The sequence below is a fragment of the Pseudophryne corroboree genome, chromosome 4 (assembly GCF_028390025.1).
Source record: "Pseudophryne corroboree isolate aPseCor3 chromosome 4, aPseCor3.hap2, whole genome shotgun sequence".
NCBI lineage: Eukaryota > Metazoa > Chordata > Amphibia > Anura > Myobatrachidae > Pseudophryne > Pseudophryne corroboree.
Genome location: NC_086447.1, coordinates 646,199,111 through 646,204,770, shown reverse-complemented (window position 1 = coordinate 646,204,770; position 5,660 = coordinate 646,199,111). Strand labels below are relative to the sequence as shown.

Sequence of the window (5,660 nt, the reverse complement as noted above, 5' to 3'; positions counted from 1 at the left end):
TCTGCTTTGCTTCAAATGCACTGCATATCTTCCTTCAGTCAGCCAACAAAACAGCAATGGAAAAGATTAACATACTGTTGGTAAAGCAGTTGCATCAAATTGATTTTCTGCAATATAGCATGATAATCCATACAGACATCTCTGGTTAGTACCAGCACATTTCTTGCTGGACTTGGTAATGCAAAGAACACAGTAAACAGCTTCACCTTTTCTCAAAAACAAATAATTGACTATTAAAATCTATCAGTCTTAAATAAGAACTTCAGTACGCACCACTGGCATAATGGACAAGTCACTGTCCTCCTAAGCCAGGGGTTGTGGGTCCAAATCCCATCTGGGGTGGAAGTCATTACAGCAAGTGTCTCATCACTAGAGTTAATATTTTATTTGCTTCAACTGTAAAACAGTCTTGCAGTGTTTAGCTTGCATAAATTGACCACAGAAGCTAAAAAAATAACATTTATTATGATAACATTGCTGTTGTTTTAAAAAAAAATTCTATCACCGTGGACAGCTTATTCAAGTGCCATCTGGCATGCACGTTCATTTGTTGCTCATCATTCATCACCAAAAATTATTTTCTTTTTCATTTCTGATGACTGTACTGATTGTATTTAATAAAATCCACATCTAGCATAACCAACAGATGCTGTTAAGTGCTACAGTGGCGCAATTGGTCAACGCGCGGTACTTGTAAGACAGTATCTGTTGAGCAATGCCGAGGTTGTGAGTTCAAGCCTCACCTGGAGCAACTTTGTTTACTGTTTTTTTTTTTCTTTTTCTTATGTCAATAGTCAGCTACCTTAATATTTATTACAAAATATGATATTACAAAGGATGGAAGAAAGAAAGAAAAACCACAAACATGATTATGTATTTAAGTTGTCAGCACACATCTGCTTTGGTTCAAATGCACTGCATATCTTCCTTCAGTCAGCCAACAAAACAGCAATGGAAAAGATTAACATACTGTTGGTAAAGCAGTTGCATCAAATTGATTTTCTGCAATATAGCATGATAATCCATACTGACAGCTCTGGATAGTACCAGCACATTTCTTGCTGGACTTGGTAATGCAAAGAACACAGTAAACAGCTTCACCTTTTCTCAAAAATAAATAATTGACTATTAAAAATCTATCAGTCTTAAATAAGAACTTCAATACGCACCACTGGCATAATGGATAAGTCACTGTCCTCCTAAGCCAGGGGTTGTGGGTCCAAGTCCCATCTGGGATGGAAGTCATTACAGCAAGTGTTTCATCACTAGAGTTGATATTTTATCCTTTCTTCAACTGTACAACAGTCTTGCAGTGTTTAGCTTGCAAAAAATGACCACAGAAGCTACAAAATGACATTTATTATGATAACATTGTTGTTGTTTTTTAAACAAAAAATTCTATCACCGTGTACAGCTTTTTCAAGTGCCATCTGGCATGCATGTTCGTTTGTTGCTCATCATTCATCACCAAAAATGATTTTCTTTTTCAATTCTTATGACTGTACTGATTGTATTGAATAAAATCCACATCTAGCATAACCAACTGATGCTGTTAAGTGCTCCAGTGGTGCAATTGGTCAGCGCGCGTTACTAATAAGACAGTATCTGTTGAGCAATGCCGAGTTTGTGAGTTCAAGCCTTACCTGGAGCAGGTTTGTTTACTGTTTTTTTTCTTTTTCTTATGTCAATAGTCATTGATTATAATCAGCTACCTTAATATTTAATATGATATTACAAAGGATGGAAGAAAGAAAGAAAAACCACAAACATGATTATGTATTTAAGTTGTCAGCACACATCTGCTTTGCTTCAAATGCACTGCATATCTTCCTTCAGTCAGCCAAAAAAACAGCAATGGAAAAGATTAACATACTGTTGGTAAAGCAGTTGCATCAAATTGATTTTCTGCAATATAGCATGATAATCCTTACTGACAGCTCTGGATAGTACCAGCACATTTGTTGCTGGACTTGGTAATGCAAAGAACACAGTAAACAGCTTCACCTTTTCTCAAAAATAAATAATTGACTTTTAAAAATCTATCAGTCTTAAATAAGAACTTCAATACGCACCACTGGCATAATGGATAAGTCACTGTCCTCCTAAGCCAGGGGTTGTGGGTCCAAGTCCCATCTGGGGTGGAAGTCATTACAGCAAGTGTCTCATCACTAGAGTTGATATTTTATCCTTGCTACAACTGTACAACAGTCTTGCAGTGTTTAGCTTGCAAAAAATGACCACAGAAGCTAAAAAATGACATTTATTATGATAACGTTGTTGTTTTATAAAAAAAAATTCTATCACCGTGGACAGCTTATTCAAGTGCCATCTGGCATGCATGTTCGTTTGTTGCTCATCATTCATCACCAAAAATGATTTTCTTTTTCAATTCTTATGACTGTACTGATTGTATTGAATAAAATCCACATCTAGCATAACCAACTGATGCTGTTAAGTGCTTCAGTGTTGCAATTGGTCAGTGCCCAGTACTAATAAGACAGTATCTGTTGAGCAATGCCGAGTTTGTGAGTTCAAGCCTTACCTGTAGCCGGTTTGTTTACTGTTTTTTTTCTTTTTCTTATGTCAATAGTCATTGATTATAATCAGCTACCTTAATATTTAATATGATATTACAAAGGATGGAAGAAAGAAATAAAAACCACAAACATGATTATGTATTTAAGTTGTCAGCACACATCTGCTTTGCTTCAAATGCACTGCATATCTTCCTTCAGTCAGCCAACAAAACAGCAATGGAAAAGATTAACATACTGTTGGTAAAGCAGTTGCATCAAATTGATTTTCTGCAATATAGCATGATAATCCATACTGACATCTCTGGTTAGTACCAGCACATTTCTTGCTGGACTTGGTAATGCAAAGAACACAGTAAACAGCTTCACATTTTCTCAAAAATAAATAATTGACTATTGAAAACCTATCAGTCTTAAATAAGAACATCAGTACGCACCACTGGCATAATGGATAAGTCACTGTCCTCCTAAGCCAGTGGTTGTGGGTTTAAGTCCCATCTGAGTTGGAAGTCATTACAGCAAGTGTCTCATCACTAGAGTTGATATTTTATCCTTGCTTCAACTGTACAACAGTCTTGCTGTGTTTAGCTTGCAAAAAATGACCACAGAAGCTAAAAAATGACATTTATTATGATAACATTGTTGTAGTTTTTTTAAAAAAAATTCTATCACCGTGGACAGCTTATTCAAGTGCCATCTGGCATGCACATTCGTTTGTTGCTCATCATTCATCACCAAAAAATGATTTTCTTTTTCAATTCTTATGACTGTACTGATTGTATTGTATAAAATCCACATCTAGCATAACCAACAGATGCTGTTAAGTGCTCCAGTGGCGTAATTGGTCAGCACGCGGTACTTATAAGACAGTATCTGTTGAGCAATGCCGAGGTTGTGAGTTCAAGCCTCACTTGGAGTAAGTTTGTTTACTGTTTTTTTTTTCTTTTTCTTATGTCAATAGTCATTGATTATAATCAGCTACCTTAATATTTAATATGATATTACAAAGGATGGAAGAAAGAAAGAAAAACTACAAACATGATTATGTATTTAAGTTGTCAGCACACATCTGCTTTGGTTCAAATGCACTGCATATCTACCTTCAGTCAGCCAACAAAACAGCAATGGAAAAGATTAACATACTGTTGGTAAAGCAGTTGCATCAAATTGATTTTCTGCAATATAGCATGATAATCCATACTGACAGCTCTGGATAGTACCAGCACATTTCTTGCTGGACTTGGTAATGCAAAGAACACAGTAAACAGCTTCACCTTTTCTCAAAAAAATAATAATTGACTATTAAAATCTATCAGTCTTAAATAAGAACTTCAGTACGCACCACTGGCATAATGGATAAGTCACTGTCCTCCTAAGCCAGGGGTTGTGGGTTTAAGTCCTATCTGAGTTGGAAGTCATTACAGCAAGTGTCTCATCACTAGAGTTGATATTTTATCCTTGCTTCAACTGTACAACAGTCTTGCAGTGTTTAGCTTGCAAAAAATGACCACAGAAGCTAAAAAAATGACATTTATTATGATAACATTGTTGTTGTTTTTTAAAAAAAAAATTCTATCACCGTGGACAGCTTATTCAAGTGCCATCTGGCATGCACGTTCGTTTGTTGCTCATCATTCATCACCAAAAATGATTTTCTTTTTCAATTCTTATGACTGTACTGATTGTATTGTATAAAATCCGCATCTAGCATAACCAACAGATGCTGTTTAGTGCTCCAGTGGCGTAATTGGTCAGCACGCGGTACTTATAAGACAGTATCTGTTGAGCAATGCCGAGGTTGTGAGTTCAAGCCTCACCTGGAGCAGCTTTGTTTACTGTTTTTTTTTCTTTTTTCTTATGTCAATAGTCAGCTACCTTAATATTTATTACAAAATATGATATTACAAAGGATGGAAGAAAGAAAGAAAAACCACAAACATGATTATGTATTTAAGTTGTCAGCACACATCTGCTTCGCTTCAAATGCACTGCATATCTTCCTTCAGTCAGCCAACAAAACAGCAATGGAAAAGAATAACATACTGTTGGTAAAGCAGTTGCATCAAATTGATTTTCTGCAATATAGCATGATAATCCATACTGACAGCTCTGGATAGTACCAGCACATTTCTTGCTGGACTTGGTAATGCAAAGAACACAGTAAACAGCTTCACCTTTTCTCAAAAATAAATAATTGACTATTAAAAACCTATCAGTCTTAAATAAGAACTTCAATACGCACCACTGGCATAATGGATAAGTCACTGTCCTCCTAAGCAAGGGGTTGTGGGTCCAAGTCCCATCTGGGGTGGAAGTCATTACAGCAAGTGTCTCATCACTAGAGTTGATATTTTATCCTTGCTTCAACTGTACAACAGTCTTGCAGTGTTTAGCTTGCAAAAAATGACCACAGAAGCTAAAAAATGACATTTATTATGATAACATTGTTGTTGTTTTATAAAAAAAAATTCTATCACCGTGGACAGCTTATTCAAGTGCCATCTGGCATGCATGTTCGTTTGTTGCTCATCATTCATCACCAAAAATGATTTTCTTTTTCAATTCTTATGACTGTACTGATTGTATTGAATAAAATCCACATCTAGCATAACCAACTGATGCTGTTAAGTGCTCCAGTGGTGCAATTGGTCAGCGCGCAGTACTAATAAGACAGTATCTGTTGAGCAATGCCGAGGTTGTGAGTTCAAGCCTTACCTGAAGCAGGTTTGTTTACTGTTTTTTTTCTTTTTCTTATGTCAATAGTCATTGATTATAATCGGCTACCTTAATATTTAATATGATATTACAAAGGATGGAAGAAAGAAAGAAAAACCACAAACATGATTATGTATTTAAGTTGTCAGCACACATCTGCTTTGCTTCAAATGCACTGCATATCTTCCTTCAGTCAGCAAACAAAACAGCAATGGAAAAGATTAACATACTGTTGGTAAAGCAGTTGCATCAAATTGATTTTCTGCAATATAGCATGATAATCCATACTGACATCTCTAGTTAGTACCAGCACATTTCTTGCTGGACTTGGTAATGCAAAGAACACAGTAAACAGCTTCACCTTTTCTCAAAAATAAATAATTGACTATTAAAAACCTATCAGTCTTAAAT

At 35.7% G+C, this 5,660-nt stretch overlaps 1 non-coding gene across 1 annotated transcript; it reads left to right on the top strand.

Moving 5' to 3' along the window:
* Positions 1-658: 658 nt before the first annotated feature.
* Positions 659-751, top strand: TRNAT-UGU (transfer RNA threonine (anticodon UGU)). Its single transcript is given in 2 exon segments — positions 659-696; positions 716-751. It is a non-coding gene; the product is annotated as a tRNA-Thr (tRNA).
* The last annotated feature ends 4,909 nt before the right edge of the window (positions 752-5,660 follow it).